The sequence below is a fragment of the Trichechus manatus genome, unplaced genomic scaffold (assembly GCF_000243295.1).
Source record: "Trichechus manatus latirostris isolate Lorelei unplaced genomic scaffold, TriManLat1.0 scaffold00079, whole genome shotgun sequence".
NCBI lineage: Eukaryota > Metazoa > Chordata > Mammalia > Sirenia > Trichechidae > Trichechus > Trichechus manatus.
In genome coordinates this window covers 9,457,165-9,479,882 of record NW_004444015.1, presented here as the reverse complement: position 1 = coordinate 9,479,882, position 22,718 = coordinate 9,457,165, and the positions used below count along the sequence as shown (strand labels likewise).

General features: G+C 40.7%; 1 protein-coding gene and 1 non-coding gene across 4 annotated transcripts in view; both read right to left on the bottom strand.

Moving 5' to 3' along the window:
* FGF13 (fibroblast growth factor 13) overlaps positions 1 to 22,718 on the bottom strand; it is a 540,850-nt gene that overhangs the window by 7,160 nt on the left and 510,972 nt on the right. The gene's annotated exons all lie outside the window — the stretch shown is intronic.
* On the bottom strand, positions 13,997 to 14,068 carry TRNAE-UUC (transfer RNA glutamic acid (anticodon UUC)). The gene has a single exon. It is a non-coding gene; the product is annotated as a tRNA-Glu (tRNA).

Below are 22,718 nucleotides of genomic sequence, written 5' to 3'. Positions count from 1 at the left end.
AGAGTAGGCAGAAACAGTTTGATTTTTATCAAATGTGGAAAAATGTGAGCATCCTACCAACACAGGAAAGGCCACCAAAGCGGCAGGTGGGCAGTGGTACCTCTCTCTGTTTCAGCAGTTATTCACAGAGCTAAGAGAAACTGGATTGGACCAAAACCAGGAAAGCCCTATTCAGGGGACCAGGTAGACATATGGCAAGGAACCAACCTCCTTTGATTGATCTGGAGATGATCATTAGTGCTCTTGAAGAAGGCTCCATAGCGGCCTTGACACATAGTCGGCACTAAAGGGAGGCAGCTTTCGCTGTGCTCTGTATTTAATAGGCACTAGACAAAAGAGCTTGGCTGCTAACCAGAAGGTTGGCAGTTTGAATCCACCAGTCGCTTTATGGGGCAGTTCTACTCTGTCCTATAGGGTTGTTATGACTTGGAATCAACTCGACAGCAATGGGTTTGTTTTGGTTTTTAGATAAAAATTTGCTATTATAATGAATGAATGAATGAAAAAGCTATCAAGCATTCCCTGCAGAGCCACTATGAAATTACTTGGCCTGAGTTCAAAAAGAAAAGGTGTTTTATATCTTATAATCTTTATATGCATTGATTCCTCTTAAAAGTTCTTTACCTCCTTGCATATCTGTTTTTTTTTCAGAGGAATAACATCTTTTCAGTTGATGAGATAATCAATCTGTCTCTAAAATGTCTCCTCTGTAAAATCATCTTATTCCCCTTAAAGTTCAAGGTTCATTTTTTTTTCCTCAGTGAATACTGAACCTGTTATCTAAGGAATCCATGCCAGTTAGTTACAATGATCATAATTTGGATGAGGAAGTGAGGAATATACATTTGTACTATGAGTGGATTCAGGAGCAAAACTCAATACTCTGTTTTACCCATTTACTCACATAAATAAAAGAAACTAGTTGCCACAGAGTCAACTCTAACTCATGGCGACCACATGTGGATTCGAGTAGAACTGTGTTCCCTAGGTTTTTCAATGGCTAATTTTCCTGAAGTAGATCGCTAGGCCTCTTTGTGGACTTGAACTTGAAACCTTTCGGTTGGCAGCCGAGTGTGTTATACATTTGTACCACTGAGGGGTTCCACTCAACAGGGGGAAATAATTCTTTGGAAGTTGAAATATCACTGATGAGGAGAAAACATTCGAAGCCTTCAACATCAGGTCAATACAAGATGTTGGGGAATATGTACAGCTGGCCCGGATTAGGGATATTAGACCTCTACACAGACTTTGAGAGCCAAATCAAGAAGGCGTGAGCGCTCAGAAATGTTGGCTATATGCAAATCACCTCCAGATCCAACAGAGTGCCTGTAACTTCTTTGCCCTGGAACAAAGGGCTTGGGGCCCGTGTAAACTGCTATTCTGTTAGGGTTGGAAGAAGCAACAGTGCCCTGGGTCGTTTGTCCCCTGGCACCGAGGACAAAGCATAGAGACAGCGTGGTACCTCTCTGGCCTTCCGGAGCTGGGACCGTATCAGAAGATGATGGTAGCATCCCTGAAGAGAGCCAAGTAAGGGCCAGGTCATTCCCCACATGATGTGTAGTTCCACCCTCAGTAGCCAAAAAGATAGCTAAAAAATATCTGTATATCATTTACATGATCTTGGCACCTTAAAATGCATCTGCAATACCAAAATATATACACCAGGACTAAATGTTTTCCTGATTAAAATGAGTAATCCAGCAAACACAGGCCCTCATAACTGGTTTTTCATACTTTGTTTCCTGCTCTTGTGTTTTCAGCTATGGCACCACTGATGCAGTGGGTGTATTTCACTTGAGTCCACATCTCAGCAGGATGGGAAGCTTTGAGGACTTCCAGGTAGACTCTACATGTCTCCTTTCAACACAGTTCTCTCAAAAGAAGTATTTTTTAAGCGGGCTACACTAATTCCCTTGGATCCAGAGAGAGCAGCAGAGCCTACTGAGGTTATCCATACATAAAATGGCAACACTAAGCCCTCCAGGCTCTTGAACAAAGCCCGTGATAACAGCATTAACATCAAGTATCAGCTTTCACATATGTATATGCTATGTCAAGTGTACACAGCCTGGTACATATTAATGCTACTCAATACATTCTGTCTTACTCTTCATAGGACAAGGAAACCAAGACAGTGTATGGATATATGAGCGGGCATTTACAGAAAACTTTTTATAACGAACCTGGTAAAACACGATTTCCTCTTTTCAGCAGGTTCTCTAAACATATTGTAACTAATCCACCTCTCCCTTCAATTATCCTACTTCTCTCTCTTCTGCGCCTCTCTTCTGGCCACATTTTCAGTAGCCTGATCGTCCTACTAATACAACAATTACTGTCATTAGCCAGGGTCACTCCTCTAATTCTGAGCCATGTCCTGATGACAATTAATTTCTAGATTGAAAGTTAGCAGGTTATTTAAGCAGATCTGACTTGTGCATGTCAATTATTCTCCAGTCTGATGAAAATAATACGCAGATTAAAATTAGATTTTTAACTCTGTTAAAAAAAGAAAAAACAAGTAGAATCTTAAAACATACATCATACCCATGGGAGTGACACTTTAACGACTTATATTCTCTCTGTTAGTCATCCCCTCCATCAAGGATCTGAAAATCTAGGGCTAATTGTTATAGTTAGGGCTTTGATGTTCTCTCCCAAGGTATATTTGATGTGAATGAACTTCATTATTACTAAGATGAAAGCATGGGAAGCAAAAGGTTGGGGGAGGAAGAGGGAATCAATTTGCACCCAACGCACTGTAGCTAAGCAATATTATTAATTCCTGATCAACAGTGTATGGTTTGTTCACTCTAATATGCTGTAGAGTATGAGATACTTGAGGGCAGCTCCCAGCACAAGTACTGGCTTCTAGGAAATGATCAGTACACATCTGGGGAAATGGATATGAAGAGGCAAGTATCATATGAAAAGACTTGGAAGCTCCCTTGTAAAGATCCAAAAAAGGGTTAAACCTGACACTATTTTCCAAACGAAGGCTGCTTTAGAGACCGACAAGGCAGAACTTGCCTGAGAGGGCAGAAAGAGTAGATGATAAAAAGGGAGAAATTCAATTTTAAAAATGAGACAGTGAGAGAGAGAGAGAGAGAGAGAGGGAGGGAGGGAGGGAAGGAGGGAGGGAGAGGAAGAGAAGAGAGAACAATAAAGATAACACAATGCTTAAAGTACAAGAATAGAGATTTCCTGGTTATCAAGATACAGACGCTAAACTTAAGCTCTTGGTCTTTGGTCTGCTTGAGTTTTGCAAGATGGGGGGAAAATATCCTTCCTGCTGACCTTACTGGGCTGTTGTACCAGCATCCAATGAGAGACGCTACACGTGAAAGAGACTCTGAAAATTGTAACGCTTCATAAACGTGAAATGTGGGATTACTTCTGATCATGCATGCCAAGAAAACCAGGGCAAAATAAATAAATTCTCTTTTCTTTTCAAGGTTTATTTTTCACTCTGGAATCAATTCACAAAGAAAGGGCTGGCCTGTACGTGTTTTATTAACATGGAAGAATATAAATTCTGCAACAAATTAGGGCTGCCCATGAATTACAGTTTATGTTCAGTGGTCTCCAATCTTGGTTCCCAGAAAACTGTTTTGTCTCTTTTCATTTTTCATTTCTGTCTGCAATAGGCTGAAATAGCTGCAGTCCTTCAAGCTACAGCACCAAAGAAATGAAATGTACTTAAAAATGGGCTTTATGAAATACCAGGCAACAAAATGCCTTAAAAGTACGTTAATTAGCACCCATTTGTAAAAGAAATGCAAATTATAATTAAGAATATGTGCATGGGACTATTCTTCCCATATGGTTACAATGAAATTTCTTAGTAGCATTTTTATATTCCACGATATTTAATAGACATTGGAATTTACCTCATGTTGACCCCACAAAATATGCCAGGACAGTATTGCTTTTAGTCTCCAAGTTCTTCACAAACAAAAAGGAGAAAAATACTAAGGGGCTTGTCAAGCAATGGCCTGTTAAAAACAGAATTAGGGCCCAGATATGACTATATTTTAGCCCTGGAGTTTGTACTGACTTGTTCTGGATTTTCATATATTTTTATAGAGCAACTTCACGCAACAGACTACTGGGGTTGTCAAATTTTGCACAACAATTTGTTTATAAAACACATTGAAATAAGCTAGACAAAAGCATGAGAACAAACAAAAAAACAAAAAACCTGTAGCCCTTACAGAGGCTAAAAGGGATTATTTTTGTTGTGATATAAAAATTACATGATCCAAAAGCCTCACTCAGCTCCACACCTGGTCAGCAAGTACATTCTGAAATGGAAGTTACTTGTTGAGATTTGTGACAAATAAGAGGGATAGGGCCACATGGCTTCAATACTGTGTAACTGGCAACAGACAGTGTCAGTGTGACCCAAACCTTCTAGAATACCCATTGTTTACACACTTCAATTCCATGGCAGAAGATTAACCTCATTTAACATAAAATGTGTTCCAGAGAGCTGTGAATATTAAGTTGTGTTTTATACTTAACCAGGGAATCTCACTGTTTAATAGAAATCTAGGGAAAAGTGGTTTTTGCCAAGTAAAGAACCTTCTCGAAAGCAAATAACCCCCTAATTTTTTTTCTTCCATTATATGTATTAACTTTGTATACTGGCTTTTCTTACAGTAGGGGTGACCTGTGGGTTTTCAAAGGTGAATCATCAAGTATAAAATATGATTTGTAAAAAGAAATCTTCTGGTTTTTAACTAGTTACCAGAATTAATTTGTACCCGTTGGACAAACATTTTATGTTACTACGAAGCTTCCTAGTATGGGGCACTATTCTTCTGTGTGAGAACTTCTGAGTGGAATCTAAATCCATCTGCAATAAAATGAGTCCTGAGGTACTTGTAGACAGCAGGAGAACAAGCTTGGTAGGTTGGACCTTTTCGAATAGCTGCTGCAAACACCTGACAGAACACTCAAAGCCTGGGAGCTCTGGAAAAATTTCCCAGAGACCCAACAAACTCTCATGCAAAGGAGAAAGGTTCTTTCCTTGTAGATCAGTTGAAAAGCTCTAGCAAGATAGGCAGCCTATAAAAAGTAAAATCACACCAAGGTGGGTGCATAAGGATATTCTATGACTTCAGGAAATTTTGAGGATCATAATTTTGATTTTTGTTGGATAGTGGCTGTGCTGCATTTGATAGGGTCTTTCTCTGCAGAAGAGTGTCACTTAAAATGGAGTTTGTGCCTTTGAAGACTTTCAAAGGAGACTTTATCATTTCTCCTGCAGAGGTAGGAGAGCAAGGCTAGATAACAGCAACTTCTCAAGTGGAAGTCACTCATGCATGCTCCCCACTGCCAAACATAAAACCTGGGCTCACAGGGCAGGGTGCAAAGGCCTCATCTATCAATCAAGGGTGCGCAAGGTATCATTGAGGGCTACTGGAACTTACTTCTGAGGCTGAGGAGTGGGAAAGGGAGTGATTTTTCTATTAAAGAAAATGTATTTCTGTTCTCACCTGCCCCTTGATGGAAGCTAATGAGAGGATGCTTGGAGCAGTAGTTTGTCACGAGTCTGAACAAAGGAAGTCAATTCCTTAATTTAAGAATCACATGGAAGAATTCACTCTCAACTTACCGAGTGCTCACTATGTGCCAGGCACCGAGGCAGGCCTTTTTGCATATCTAATGATCTGATTTAATCTTGACAGCAATTCTCTGTAATAACTCAGTGGATCTACCTCCTTCTAGCCTGAGAGGGAAGTTCCCTAACCTTATAGATGAGAAAACCATGGTGAAGCCATTTCTTTATAAACCTGATTGCAAGTATGCTTTTCCACCCAGATAGTAGCCAGTGTGTAGACAATAAACCCATTGCAACCCTATTGGACAGAGTAGAATTGCCCCCATGGGGTTTCTAAGACTGTAAATCTTTATGGAAACAGACTGCCACATCTGTTTCCCGTGGAGCGGCTGGTGGGTTTGAACCGCCGACCTTTCAGTTAGCAGCCAAGCACTTAACCACTGCACCATGAGGGCTCCTCAATAGCTGTGATGTAAATTCTTTTCTCAACTTACAGTTTCAACATTTGCTGAAGGTTCAGCCCTCCCTCCTATGCGTGCCCTGAATCCCTTCCTCTGACTTCACTTTCTGTTTGTGTGATATATAAGAAAATGTAGCATCCCCCCATCCTACCCCTACCTGAAGCTGGTATAAATTTTTCCATTGTCGGAGAAAACAAATGGCACGGAGAAGCACCTTTATTTCTGTGAGAGGTTAATGTGGCACATTATCTGTATGTGTAAGGATTGCTTTCAGTAATGATTCCTTTTCAAGGGGAACAATACGTAAGCTTTCAATTGGGGGCTTAAAATAACCTAAGATTCTAAAACTTGAATTACTATAATGCGTATCAGGAAGCCCACATGACATTAAAGGGATGTGTGAAATAATCCAATATTAACAGGCCCGATGACATTTACATGTCTCATTTTAATTACTATGCCACAAAAAGTACATTATTGTCTCACTTCCTTTGTTCTACTTCACCATCTCACTAGTCCTGCTTTCATAACACAGGTTACTAGTAACAAAAATAATGAAAACTCTTAATGGCACCTTATGCTTCGGCAGTGCCTACTTTTTAAAGTTTTCTTCAACTGCTTAAACAGTTATGGCATTCCAGTGACAGGTAAGGGACAGTTTAATAACAATGGTGATAATAAAGATAATGATTATCATGGATTTGGGTAGGCCTTCTTTTTCCCCCCTCTCGAAAAAACCTTTTTTAGAGTCAAAGAAATGGAACCAGAGGTGCGAATACTTTCTGCTGGGGAAGGAATCCAGGGCAGGGAAGTAGCTCCTTCTAGAGGAAGCTGGAATCTGTTTAAGGGAGCTGGTATTGACATTGAGAGACCCTTAGAATAAGGCAACCTGGTCTCTAAGATACTCCTGAGGCTGCCAGACACCGAAGATTCAGCAGCCCTCGCCTGGCCCTGGGGTCCAGAAGGAGTGATGACCTGATTAACACAGAGCACAGCCGGCCGGCCTGTCTCCCAGCCCACTGCTTTCTCTGCCATGCCAGGCAGCTTTCTATTTCTCTTATGTAAATGTGTTGACTTAACGTTCTCCTAGATCATGCCAGGAAAAGTTCATTCTTCTACTGCAAATGGCTCACAACTGAGTTTTGGCACTTTTTTTTTCTCTCTCCAGTGATCTTCTCTCTCGCCCAGCAGATTTTAGGGGATGGCCCTAGAGCACAGCACGTTTGCTAAAAGTAGGCTTCTGCCTCTTTAGATGTAGATATAGGAAAGAGGGAGAAAGAGAAATATACACCAGTCTAATCAGAATCTGTGTGTGTGTCACACGTGTGCACACACACACACACCAGGGAGTGAAAACTGAATAAGAACTGTGATTTGTTTTGCCCAGTGGACTTTGGGAAATGCCTCCTTCCCCACAAAGGTTTAATGGGGAGGGAGGAAGTAAGTCGTCTCCCTTCTGTCGGAGACGTTCTGTCTGCTTCCTGTTCACACTTCCAGCTGTGCTCGGAACTCAGGCTAAACTCTGAGAAGCCACCGGGGGCAGGTTATTTTCTTTGGCAAAGTTAGTGTCTAGAGAGGAGATGCAGAGGGGTGTGAACCCATTTCTTCCTGGAGATTGTCCATCTCTGAAAAAACAATCACAGAAACCCGGGCCTCTTGAGAAATGTGGGGGAAAAAAAGTCCCATCCAAGTTCATTAAAACAGGAAACTTTGAAATATGAAAGTCACTATCACAAACTGAATCACATTTTCACAAGAGAAATATAATGCTTAGATGTCACAGTAAACAAGACGACGATGCTCTGTTTATGAGCAAACTGCTACCAGCCGGGATGCCGTTTATTATTATCGTCACCTTATGTTATGGTTCTACAGCAGCCACTGCAGTGAAGCCTCATTTCTAAAAATGCAATTCTTCATAGGAGTGTTCAGACAAAATATCTGGCTACAGTTCACAGTTGAGCTTTCAGTAGCTTAGTTTACATTCAGTGTGGTTTGCTCTCTCTTTCCTGAATTACTGTCACATTTTTATATTAATTTTTCAAAAGGGTTTTGATGACATTTAAATTTCGAAATAGGCAAATTACAGTTTATCAAAACATGCAATTTAACATTTCAAATATTTGTTACCTAAGTACTACCATAGCTGAAAACGTAACAATGCAGTACTATAATATAAACTATGAGAATATATGAAAATGATTAATACTTCATAAGGCTTGCACCATCATTACCTATTTGGGATAATTTTCAGCTTTCAATTTCAACAGTGTAGCCAGTTACAGCATTTGCATGAGAATGCAAAATGCATAAATTATCCCTGCAGGGAGCACTTAAAACTTAAGGTAATCATACAGTAAAGAAATGGTCTCAAAGAATTCAAACAAAATAACAAATAAGTCCACAGTCACCCTTTAGAATGACTGTTATTCTGTGTTAACCAGTGTTCTTGATCACTAAAACTCCCTCTCCTTACGATCACATTCACATTATCAATTCTTACTTTGTTCTTTTACCACCAAGCTCTTACAGCTGGCTCTGAAAATTTGCATTCTGTAAAAGCTGAACTAGACAGCTAGTAGAGATGAATTCTCCAGTTATATTCATGCTGTGAACAGAACCATAACATTCCCTTAATATATCTTATCATTACACTTTTATACTAAACATGCATCCAAATCAAGTCCTATTTTTTACATTCCTCCTGCTCACAATCTTTTAATGGCTCCCTGCTGCCTACAGGAGAATATCAAAACTCCCTGGCCTGGCGTTCAAGGCTCTCCACAATCTGGCACCTGCTCTCCCACAACTCTAGCATGAAATTCCTCAACTCCAGCCAGATTGGAAAAATAAGGCCAGGAGGAAAAGTAGCAGAGAGTTTTCTTATGAATGGAAAAATCTCTCTTCCAAACCAATGACTGTGTTTCACAGGCTAGGATGTTCACTGTGGTTAAGCGAGAGGATCACTGGGTCACAGGGAAGGCCTAAGTAATCTTTCCTAAATTTCTTTCTTATCCTCTGCATCATTGTGATATCCTGAAAAATGACTTGCATTTCTAGAACATTACATTTGCCCCATGCCATGGTTCCTCACACTGGGATAGAGCAGGCAATGTGCTTGTGCAGGGCTGCCACCATGCAGGCAATTCTTTGGGGGCCACTTGCTAATGACAGGCACCTCTTCTTTTCACAGCACGCAGAGAGAAAGAGTCAAATGTCAGCACGTCAGAAACCTCCAGGCTCAGCTTCAACTTCAATGAAAAAGCACTTTACAATTGATTATTTCTGAAGACTTTTCACAGCATCAAGGAAGAGGGTAATGAAATTGTATCTGAACAGAAGGAAGCTAAATTATTTATCTCATACTAATCTTTACCAGATGGCTGGTGATGAAAAGTCTATACTGGCAAATATGCTGTATATATTACTTTAAAGATAATCAAGGGGGCTAAAACTTTAAATGTTCACAATGTATTTTTTTATTTTGTCTTCTGGCTCATACTGATTCCATACCAAGGCCTTTGGAAGTGCATGTGATTGGTATACAATAAATCATATCACGAAGTCATTATAAGTTGCATCGTCTTTTCATGAATCACATCAGCAAGTGGATTGCTTCTCTTTTTTAGCTTTTCAGATTTAATAAATTTTGGGTGTTGCCACATGATGATGCCTACCATATCCCTCAACACCAAACTAAAGAACCAAACCCATTGTCATCGAGTCAATTCTGACTCACAGTGACCCTATAGGACAGAGTAGAACTGCCCCATAGGGTTTCCAAGGCTGTAATCTTTACGGAAGCAGACTGTCACATCTTTCTCCGGCAGAGTGGCTGATGGTTCAAACTGCTGACCTTTCAGTTAGCAGCTGAACACTTAACCACTGTGCCACCAGGGCTCCTTCCCTCAACACGAGGAGGGTACAAACAACGCTCTTTCACCCAAGACAAAGGAAGAACATAGCTCGTCAGGGAGACCACAGTCCTCACAATTAATCTCTCTCGCTCAGCTTCAGAACTGGTCAAATGTTGACTTCTAACTAAAATAAACACAGGGAAGCGGTGACTGTAAGGGAGATAAGGCATGACACATAGACACTTCTTCCTCTTCTGCCCAAGTTCTGTCCCCAGGGGAGGGCTGTGTGGGTTCAACATCCAATTCTCCCCTCCCCTTCCTGTCATGAATCCATTTTCTCTTTGCTTTGAAGTCCACTATTGGCCTTGTTCTTTGATTGACTCTCAAATTCTAAGTGTTCAGGAAAGGAGAGAAGGCATTCAATTAGGTGTGCTGGTTCCTATCGAATACCATATTTTCAGATGAGCCTAGCTAGTCTATACTGCTCTCTAGATAAAACAGGTAAGAGTTCAGGTCCCAGAAAAGAACCGGTTTGTGTAGAGAATCACAATGCATGCTATGCCTAGTGAGCCAGAGCTTCTCTGAGCAAAGTCTTTATCTAATGTTTATTGTTTTGCAGCATGTGCAGGATCACCTCTGACTGTCTTACAAAGACCGATTACTCTGTATGCCGCTTACAAGGATTTTACTCATTCAAGTGGACAAAAATTTCTTGAGTGCCTATCATGTGCACTAGTTTTCCTAAACTAGATGCCGGTCCTCATGGTGCTGAATACTTTGGGAATGGCATTTGCCTTCCGCAGAAAGTTTTCCAAGGAGTACTTGCCAGGCCTCAGCTTGAACTCATGCAATGCTCCAAAGTGTGTTCCTACAGTAGAAACAACAGACCCAAACTGAGTTCCATAGCCTACAGGGTCCATCTATTGGCTGACCAAGACACGGCCTTGCTTTGGATTAATCTCTTCTTACTAGGATAATCTGACTGAGCATTTATTCCATTCAAAAAGGATTCATGTGGTAACTTGATATTATTACCATCATCATCAGCTAAGTATTTACCAAAAAAAAAAAAAAGACCATTGTAAGTCAAGGTATTGATAAGAATTGAAATAGCTTATGTTGAAACCTAAAAAGAGATCCTTCAGAATCACACTTCAGAATAACCAAAGTTGCCACTGTGACAATACCTACAAGAACATACAAGTCACACATCCTATGACTATGTCAACATGAGTCAATATAATCATGTGGTTGTTAGTCGCCGCTAAGTTGGCTCCGACTCATAGTGACTTCACGCAAAAAAGAACAAAACGTTGACCGGTCCTGCACCATCCTCACAATTATTGGTGTGTCTGAACCCATTGTTGCGCTATTGTGTCGATCCATCTCATGGAGGATTTCCCTCGTTGTTGCTGATCCTTTACTTTACCAGACACAATGTGCTTTTCTAGCAGTTGGTCTTTCCTGATGATGTGTCCAAGGTAAGCAAGGCAAAGTCTCGCCATCCTTGCTTTTAAGGAGCATTCTGGCTGTACTTCCTCCAAGACTGAGAATCAGAGTTAACTACAAATGATACTGTACACAATATACCAATCTAAGATAATAAGTTTCCATTTTTAATCACCCTCCTGCATGGTGAGATTACTAGTACTCCAATCACCAGAAACAACATGCTATAAAACACAGACACCTTGGTGTCACTGAAGTTATACTTTCTGCTATTCAGACCTACTTGAGGGAATGTTTACAGAAGCTAGACATTTGCTGAAAATCACAGGGAGATGGAGGGAGCAGGAGGTCTGTCACATAAATGACTAGAATAAAGGACAGCACGAGGACTCGAAGTAAACACTAACAGAGTTTCAGACCCCATAGCTCTGGGGACAGGTTCTAATAATAGGAGCTTCATAGGCCATGCCCAGCTGTTGCAGACTTCGTGAATTTTCTAGCATTGGAAAGAAACAGGAAGAGACAAATGAAACAGGTGTGAACACCATTAGAATTGGGATGTTTAACTTTCTACAGACACATCAAATTACATGTGCAACTCCAATATAAAAGCAAAGAGATGGGTGTGCCAAAAGCAACCAGTCACAGGAGGACAGACATACACACACAGGCCATGCGAGAATGGGTGCAAATTACATACTTGTCTTCTTAGCAATATTACCTCTCTATTCTTCTAAACAGTCTCAATGTTTATCCACAATTGCTAACTGTATCTTGAGTAAGTAATAATAGGCTCTATTTTCTCAGTGCCTGAGTCACAGCCAGGTAGTAAATTAGGTGCTCAGGAAGGTGCGTTACTTCCTCAAGGCCACTGAGCCATCATTTCCGGTATAATATGCTTGCTTTGGTTTATGAAGATGTCCCTGACTCACTTCAGTAGGAGTTGTTTTGCCCGCACTGCTGATGGCTAGGAATTAACTGAATGTACCCATTTGTTTTCTCCTTGCAGTATGGACAGGATGGCCTGAGCTAATTACACGCTCTTGCTAGTCCCATTGTGACCCACAGTACAAATGCCCAGGATGCTTGGCTACAGTGTGAGGTTCGTCTGTGGCTGTGAAACAAAGCAAAGTCAATGAGACTACATGGGAGGGAGTTGTGGACTCCTTGACAGCATTCTCTAATTGACTGTGTTAGCTGGTCACTGGTTCCACATAAGTCATACTTGTAAAAAAAAAATTTACAATGTAAGGCAGACTATTGGATCCACAATCAACACCCATGGAAGCAGCAGTCAAGAAATCAAAAGACACATTGCATTGAGCAAATCTGCTGCAAAAGACCTCTTTAAAGTGTTGGAAAGCAAAGATGTCACCTTGAAGACTAAGGTGCGCCATGATATTTTCAATCACATCATATGCATGTGAAAGCTGGACAATGAATAAGGAAGAGAGAAGAACTGATGCCTTTGAATTATAGCGGTGGTGAGGAATATTGAACATACCATGGACTCCCAAAAGAATGAACAAATCTGGCTTGGAAGAAGTATAGCCAGCATGCTCCTTAGAAGCAAGGATGGTGAGACTACGTCTCACATACTTTGGACATGTTGTCAGGAGGGATCAGTCCCTGGAGAAGGACATCGTGCTTGGTAAAGAAGAGGGTCAAGGAAAAAGAGGAAGACCCTCTTTTTGACACAGTGGCTGCAACAATGGGCTCAAGCATAACAATGATTATGAGATGGCGCAGGGCCAGGCAGTGTTTCATTCTGTGGTGCACGGGGTCGCCAAGAGTCGGAACTGACTCAACAGCACCTAACAACAACCAAACAAAGGCAGACTATGTCACTCCTCTGTTCAATAACTCTCCAATGGCTTCTCACCCCACTCAGAGTCAAAGCTGAAGTCTGACCCCTACTACCTCTCTGCTCTCCTCTACCACCCCCTCTCATTCACTTTAGTCACACTGGCTTCCTAGCTTGTCCCTTGAACGTGACAAACACAGTCCCACCTCAGTCACTTTGAACTTGCTGCTACCTCTGCCTGTAATATTTTTTTTTCCCAGATATCCACCTGGATCCTTCCTTCTCTTCCTTCCAATGCCACCTTAACAGAGAAGCTTTCTCTGACTACCTTACGTAAAAGAGTAATCCCCAGGTCTCAGCACTCACTATCTCCCTAACCCTGCTTGTTGTTGTCTTCAAAGAATTTATAACCACCTGTCAAGCTGTGTATTCATTTGCTTATGTACCTACTGTCTGTCTACCCCCTCTAGAATATAAGCTCTATGATGACAGGGATAATAGCAAATAACTGCCCAGAACTGACGGACTGTATACTCTTCTCCTATTTAATTTATGTTCTATATTAAGGCTACTTGGCATAGAGGTTTTAAAGTCAGTCAAAGGCAGAGTAGTAATTAGAACCCACGTCTGTCTGTATAACATTGGGCAAGTAAGGTAACCTCTGTGTCTCAGTTTCCTCTTCTTTAAAATGCGGATAATAGTAATACTTTCTTCATAGGGTTGTTGGGAGGAATAAATAGGATAATATTTGTAAAGGGTCTTCCTCGCCCATCTTTGTCTGGGAGCTCAGCTGAAACCCGTTCAGCATCATAGCTACACGTAATCCACCACAGATGGGTGGTGGCTGTGAATGATGTACGTTAGCCGGGAATCGAACCCTGGGTCTCCCACATGAAAGGTGAGAATTCTACCACTGAACCACCAACGTCCTCCATCTTCGTTGTAAGTATTAGTAAAGTATAAAACAATAGGCAGAGCCTCCTCTGAACCTTGGAAAATAAACACAATGTTCACAAAAACAGAGATGGCTGGGAGAACCTAATTTGGGAACACTGTGAGGCATCCTGAGCAGGTAAGATTACCTGTGATAGGCCATCCACAGAAAGGAACAAACTTCCAGCTACGGGTATCATTAAGGCCTAACTTCCTCAACCTCACTGAGGGCGTCAGATGGAATAATAACATGTATGTAATGACCCCTACTGAAGCTTTTCAGAAATGATGGCTTGTCATAGGTCACCCTTGTGCACTCTGAGCTCAATTCTCAATTATCAGTAAAAGGACTCATTCATACTTTTCTCCTTGAATGAAGCCTTGTTCTTTAGGAATTACAGGAAATCAATCTTGGCAAAAACAAAGCTAATTAATTGGCATGTATTTATTGATTGTCTATGGGCAAGGTACCGTAGCAGACTCTTGGAAATCAATCAAAAGATTCAGTTGAATCTTTATTTTTAATTTTGATTCCCTAGGGTCTCATTTATCATGAATAAATGCAACCTGTTAAGGCCACTAACATACAGATTAGGTGTCTATGACTGCATCGACTATTAAAACGACACAAATCACTCCACGCTCTGCAATGATCTTGTTAGAACCACAAACACAGATGTATCTCTAGTAATCACTAACTTATTGCTAGAAAAGGACATTGTGTTTGGTAAAGTTGAGGGTCAGTGAAAGACAGGAAGACCCTCCATTAGATGGACTGACACAGTGGCTGCAACAATGGGCTCAAACATACCAATGATTAGGAGGATGGTGCAGGACCGGGCAGTGTTGCGTTCCTTTCTACAACAGGCTGCCATGAGTCGGAGTTGACTGGAGGACAACTAACAACAACAATCACTGACTCGCTATCAGCATGGGCACTTACAGACGGGTGTTTGCTTTCACCACTAAATAGCCAATACTGGAAGCTTTTGCCTCAAGCCACAAGGGTATGCATGAATTATTCAAAAATACTTTAAGTGCTGACCCAATATTATACAACGATATTGCGTGTGATGATGGAACTACATTGCTTACTTTTTATTATCTCAAGTTTCTACCTTTTCATGTTGTCGTTAGGTGCCATCAAGTCCCTCCCGACTCATAGCAACCCAACGTAGAACAAAATGAAACACTGCCTGGTCCTGCGCCATCCTCATACTTCTTCATAGCTGTGGCTATAAACTTAAGGAAACCAAATCTTTCCTTATGCCTGGGCTTTATGAAAGCTTATTCTGGTTATCCACAACAGAAATTCAACTTATTTCCCAGACTTTTGCCTGGGAAGAAACAGCAATCCCTTATATGACAACAGCAATGAGGCCACAAATCACAGTTAGAAATATATGGCCAATATAGGCCTTTGATGATTCTGTTTCTTCCTCAATTACTATATAAAACAGCACAAAATTCTAATGAAAATGTTGCCATGTTGATTTTACTACAGATTTTTAAAGTGACTACGTCCCAGTTGGGAGGCCCTGAAAGGTTGGAGGTTTGAGTCCACCCAGAGATGACTGGGAAGAAAGTCCTGGCGATGCACTTTTGAAAACTGAGCCACTGAAAACCCTGGAGAGCACAGTTTTACTCTGAAACACATGGGGTCGCCATGAGTCAGAATGTATTTGATGGCAACTGGTTATGTCCCAGTTGAGAGTACAAGTATTTACCATGCCTAACTGCTTGGTTTCTCTTTTTCTTGAGGAGTAGTTGTGAAATAAAGTCCCATTTGTGAAGGATAAACCCTCACTGAAATAAAGCAGACTAGTGAAGTTGAGTAGTTAAAGAGTTCACTAGGACAATCTTTGCATTTGGGCGGGAGGGAGGGTTTTTCTAAGATAGAAGGAAAAACAAAGTTTCCTCACTCAAGTAATTTCCCAAGTAATTTTCAGAATGAGCAAAAAATGTGAGCCTGTCAAAACAAGCAAGTTTCCTTTAAAGAAAGGTGTGCGCAAACACAACCAGCAATTACTCACTACAACAGCTATCAGCTATCAGCTAAGGCTGCACCAATCCTTGAAACCTCCTTCCCTTTTGTATGGATACTTAAATGAGAGCAACTGGCTAATCCAATTATTCCAATTGTACTTTTTAAATTAAACTTTTCGATTTATTTAGGTTAGGTAGATAACGTGAAAGTTACAATAATGACAAACTCAAATTCAATTTAAGAGCAGACAGAAGAATAATCATTCTTATAGAGTATTGACAGAAAATACCTTTGCAGTTTGTCTAAAAGATATTTGAGTATTCAGATGTCTGGAATATCCTATATTCAAGTCCAGTCACTTTTTTTTTAGATCAAGGAGTTCTAGTGGGAACAAATTTTTGGCTCGGTCACCGATTCGACAAAGACTGTTTCTAAAGGTATGATGATGATTATTTCTACGTGGCTATGTAATCATAGCTTAATTTTTTTCTCAAAATTGTAAAGCAGACGTTATCTTTTATGGTGTGAGTAAACCCTAGACCACTGCGCCACCAGGGCTCCCTAAACCCTTATATCCTGCATATTCCGACAAAGACCTCGAATTGAAATAAAGTGGCCCACATCATATTTCAATGATGTAAGGCAAAATATTGGATCTTGATTCAAGTTGATGGTGGAAATACCAGCTTACTTCTTCTATCAACCTTGCATAATCTTGAAAGTTGGTCTTATCTCTCTAATCCTTCTGAAATGTGAAGGAAATGAGTAATGGCTTGAAAAAATAAATGGCAGGACTTCACCACTGTATTCACACCTTCTAAAGCAATTGGTAAAAATGTTCCATAAAGTGATTAAAATTGACATTATAAACGTAATCATTCTTGTTTTCATAAGCCCTGTACTTTTACCAATTTGATGCATTCTTGGAGTATTCATGTCTCAGCATAGGTTATTAACTCAACATTGCTCAGAGGAAATAACATTTAACTGGATTTCCAATTTAAGTCATAAAAGGAAACCTTTGTTAGCGCCCACGCCTTTAGAAGTGAAATGCTATATAGCCCTTCGTGACAACCCTGTGGGTGTCAAGCAAGTGATGGCAGCCTCCTAGCCTTTTTTAACTGCCCTGTTTATTTTGTTTAAATTATTTACACCTTGTCTAGCCAAGCAAGCCTATGATTTGGAGTCACCTTCCTAGAACTACTCGATGGCATACATTTTATTTGCATGCTGCTCTATCTATGTAATACATATTTCATTTTTAGAATAAAGTGATTCCAAATGTATTATATTTTGGGGAATTACACAGGAAATACGCACTCACCTTAGTATTCACCTAAGAAAAACATAGTTAAAACAAACAACAAAAAAAACCAAACCCATTGCCATTGAGTCAATTCTGACTCACAGCGACCCTATACGACAGAGTAGAACTGCCCCATAGGGCTTCCAAGGAGCAGCTGGTGGATTCGAACTGCTGACCTTTTGATTAGCAGCCGTAGCTCTCAACCACTGCGCCACCAGGGCTCCATGAGAACAGCAGAACCCTCAAATCTCGCTCTCTCTGACACTCGGTGCAACCACCCAATTGGCATTTGTGGACATAGAATAACGGCATGCTTTGTGCCTCTTTTAGATAAATCTACACTGGGATTCCACTTCTTTACAGAGACTTACAACTAAGGAAGGTTCTAGTTTTCTAAGCTCTGCTGCTGGGTCTACTTGGTGCTTTGGAGTTCCAGTGGGGATGAATGGAAGGATTTCACTGTGAACTCTGATGATGTTACCATGCTGCATTACTTAATCCTATCAGATGCTTTCCATACAAGGGAACCCAGGAGATACTGTGATTCTGATGGAGGCTTTCTCTATTTCTCACATACTCTTCTATTTTCACGAATAATGCTAGATAGTCATTTAATCATTCCATCTCAGATTCCTTTGGCAAAAATAAGAGAGGGAAAGAACTGCTAGATTAATTGAGAAATGAAGATACTGGTATAGTTGAAGATGAGCGTTTCCTCGTTCATTTTCACAGGTAGTTTGCTATTTTCATGCGTTTCATTCTAAAGGAGTCGCTTCATTTTACTTGATTTGATAATTGGGATATAATGAGAAATCTAACACTAGAATCAAGCTGAGAAAGTGTTCATGGCCAAATTCCACGAAGCACCAGTTCTGTAAATGGGATGCAGATTTAATCAGGTGGTTTTAACCTTCTTTATTACCTTAGTCTTTGGGGAAAATAAACCAATCCTCAATAAATATTCTAACCTGTATATTAACCAAATTTTGCTTCTCTTCGGAGGAGGTAAAATGAAAATGTAAACAAAGAATGAATATCAGAAATGGGGTAATTGGCATTTACCGAAAGCCTCATCCAAGACTCTGTGAGAAATGTTTAAAATTCCACACTAGTAAAGCTGAAATTCATGGGGTCCTAACGACATTCCTCTGAATTCTATAGGCTCGGTATTGAATGATTTGCTTCCTCGGCTTGGACAAAATCAGATCCATTGTTCTTTTAAATTCATTATTTTCTCCTATAAAATAGTTCCCTTTCAGACAAGAGTATAGTAATAGGTAATGCAGAGTACAATAAAAACGAAAATTTTCCCAGTTAACAATGAATGATAAATTCTCTTGGTTCTATATTCTCGTTGTATGAATTAAAAGAGGACTTTGGAATATGCGTCAACCATCATTGTAATATACATTGTTCAGCATGAGAAAATCAGCTTACCAAATAACGCTTCCTAAAAAGCATCTGAAAATAAATGCAGCAATCAGTGCTACGTATACCGAACCCATGTCCAGAAAATTTCCATTTTTAGATGGAATAAAGCATGTACCCATGGCAGAGGAATAAAATGTAATCCAGGTGAAATGGCACATCTGACTCTGAAAAGAACATTTTGATTCTGTTCAAAAGTTGCTTCTACACAATAAAAGCAGCAACGGCCTTTTAAGTTTTCCATTTGCTAATTGTTCCTAATCTATTTTCCAATAAAATCTCGGTGTACTAATAGATAATCATTAAGAAGGAGGGAATAGCTTTTGGCTAGTTCCCATTTTCTGGAGGTACAGAGAATGCACCAACTGTGGTTCAGAGGCTCTGATGCCTACTGAGTATCTGCTGGGTGCTGTCACCAGCCAGCTGACAGACATGATAGTTGGGGTATCGCTCGGCACCAGGAAGCTCTCAAGTTTCACATTTTCTTTTTATATTCTGGTCCAAAGACTTATTCAGGGTTTCTAAACTACCTGTCCACCACCCGTCTGTCAGTCTGTCATACTGTGGTAGCATGCATATTGCTATGATGCTAGAAGTTATGCCAATGAAATTTCAAATACCAGCAAGGTCACCCATGGTAGACAGGTTTCAGCAGAGCTTCCAGACTGAGACAGACTAGGGAGAAAGGTCTGGCCATCTACTTCTGAAAATTAGCCAATGAAAAAGCTAGGGATCACAACAGAATATTGTTCAAAATAATGCTGGAAGATGAATACCCTAGGCTAGAAGGCACTCAAAATACATAGTGGCTGCAACAATGGACTCAAGCATTCCAACGATTATGAAGACAGAGCAGGACCAGGCAACATAACATTCTGTGGTACATTGGTCACCACGAGTCGAAGCCAACTCAACAGCAAGTAACAACAACAACACTACCTGTGCTTTGTAGGGAGCTCCAGCTTAGATAAGACTAGCTCTTCCCCAACTCCCAAAAGCTAGATCTGCACTAATGGAAAGAAAAACAAATAAAAACGGCATATGTCATTCAAGAGAACAGATGATCTCAAATGGGTATCTCTTGGCACTTTGTATTGTGCGAGATGGCATTCAGGGCAAAAATTTGTCTTCCGAGTTACAGCGAGCGCATATTTCCTGAGTCTCCCCAGACAGGGAGGAGGAATTAACTAGCGGAGCAAGGCTAAGGCCGCCTGGAATTAAAAATTTTCTACAGACACAAATCACAATTTTCCGTCTGCTAATTGCTTCTAAACAATCCTGAGCCAAACTGCTCAACATAATCCATAAAGTAGTTAACATTACATTGATTATTTATACACAGAGAGTTGAAAGTTGACTGATGAGTTTCAGGGAACAAAATCTACAAAGCAACTGATGCTCATCATGAAAGGATGCACATTAAATCCACCCCGCAAACCAAGACGGCCATTTCTAAATTTGTACCGCGTACGGACGTCCATTAAAACCTTGAGAGTGGCCTTATTGGAGTTATATCTGCCTTCCGCATCTAGTCCCAAAGGCGCCATTCTGACTACTCTCCCTCCCCCTCTGCTATGTAAGTATACAGTGAATGAACAGACATATGGCCAGAGATTACCTTAGCGCAGACATTTAAATAAACAAGTCACAAATACCTTTTATTAAAAAGCAAATTGACCTAGCTATCCAAATATAATTTAAATCAGAAATAAGATAGGGCTGGTGTGTGTGTGTGTGTGTGTGTGTGTGTGTGCGTGCGCGCGCGCGTGTGCACGTGCGAGAGAGAAAGAGAGAGAGAGAGAGAAAGGCACTCTGGTCTATACTTTGAATGCTTATTCCAGAGTTACGGTGGGGAAGCCCTACAGAAAGTCCCACAGATTCGCTGGTGACTCACCTGTCTCTTTGATAGCCTTTGCCGTCTGATTGTCTCCTAGTCTTGTTTAGCAACCCCTCCCCCCCACGCCCGGCTGCTCTTACAAACAGGCAGCTGCTGCAAGAGCATTTTCTTAAATTTCTCCATAAATGAATAAGCAAGGAGGATGGCTGTTCCAGTGGCCTGCTTTGGCTCAATGGTACAAACTCCCAGCTGGCGAAGTCCCCAGGAAGTAACCACTACAAGAACAATCTGTTTGATTGATGCAGTAAAGTCTGAAAATTTTTATGGCACGAAGCTCCCTCTCCAGATTGGAAGGAAACTTTGGATAGCACAGTAATGCGAAAGCCCACCTTACTTTTTTCTTTCTTTTTTTTTTTTTTGGCCAGGGTCCTCATAAAGCTCAAAGTTATCCCAATTGTTAGTTGGTTCTGAAAGGTTATACAGTATTCAATACCTGTAAAGGCCTCAAAAAGACACACTATTCTTTTGTTTTAGTGAAATGATCACTTAAGAATTTTTAGAAGAAAACATTGAGAAAAGCAAGTTACCAAGTTCAGCTGAAGAAAAAAAAGTTGTTATAAGAAAGAGGGACTAGTTGCTCATTAATCCTCAAACAGTAATCTGAGGGTGTGTGTGTGTGTGTATGTGTGTGTGAGAGAGAGAGAGAGAAGGAAAAGAAATTAATAAATTAAGAAAAAAATCTTTCTGCAGATGGCTGGTTATAGAACACTTGGCAGTTAGAAAATGTCAAGAAGGTTTCCCACACAGGGCCAAGAAAAATGATTTCACCTCTTTTTAAAAGATACGGTGGCAGAAGAACAAGGAAATAGGCAAAGAGAAAGCTGGAGGTGAAAACCCTAGACCTCCCTCTACCAATATCCAACAATGGTCTGGCTCCAAGAATTCAGGCAACATATAATATACTAACTAGTTTGGCTCTGAGAAGCCCAAAGAAACAAAAGTATAAGAAAGAAGTCCACTTCCCACCCCTTTCCACCTTCCTCACCACTGCTACCCTTGTTTTTATTCCTGTCGATTTTAAACTCAGCTGTGCCTTCACCTCAACATTTGGGGACAAGCTGGGGTCCAATGAGCTCCCTGGAAGGAAGGGGACACAGCCAAGCTCTTTGTTTGTAGGAAAGGGGTTCTTAGTAGTCTGCAGTTTGCTCCTTTCATCTCCAGCCCTGGAGAGATAGTCCATCTCAGAGTTACCAGGTATCACCCGAAGGCAAAATCCAGGCCTTACTTAAGCTTAAAAGTCCTTCATGTGGAACTAATTTGAAGGGACCAAGCCAGGGTGTCTGCCATCATTGGTCTTGTGAAGCCCGGAGACCTGTGTCAATTCTCCTTCAACTATCACGGTTTTTCTACAGCTACTTGGACTTCAGTTCAAGTCAAGGGTCTTCTGGTCTCGTTATTCCTGACCTGACTGTGTAATTTTCATTCCTGTGCACCAAACAGCCATCTGACTTAAGTTGTCCCTGGTTAATTTGAGGGCATAGTGAACCAGCCGATATTTGTGTCTTTTAAGTAGACCCAGGGAAAATAATTTTGGACCACTTCCTAAACAGTGAGAATCCATGGATCTACAAGATGCCCTTTGGGCATGGCCTTTAGAAATGTATCTTAAGCATCCAGTATACTGTAGTAGTCCCTGGAAAAGGATATCATGCTTGGTAAAGTAGAGGGTCAGCAAAAAAAAAAAGAGGAAGACCTTCAATGAGATAGATTGACACAGAGGCTGCAACAATGGGCTCAAACATAGCAACGATTGCGAGAATGGCGCAGGACTGGGCAGTGTTTCTTTCTGTTGTCCATAGGGTCGCTATGAGTGGGAACTGACTGACGGTACCTAACAACAATAATGTAGTTAATGCTCAAGCATTAATGCTGAGCAAAGGCGAAATACTAAAATGTGCATTTCATTCCTCATTATCAAGAATATGTAACAGAATACACCAATAAGGAGAACGATGAAAAGGAAATCAGGAAAACAATACCATTTTCAATAGCCCCTAAAAAGATCAAATACTTAGGAATAAATCTGA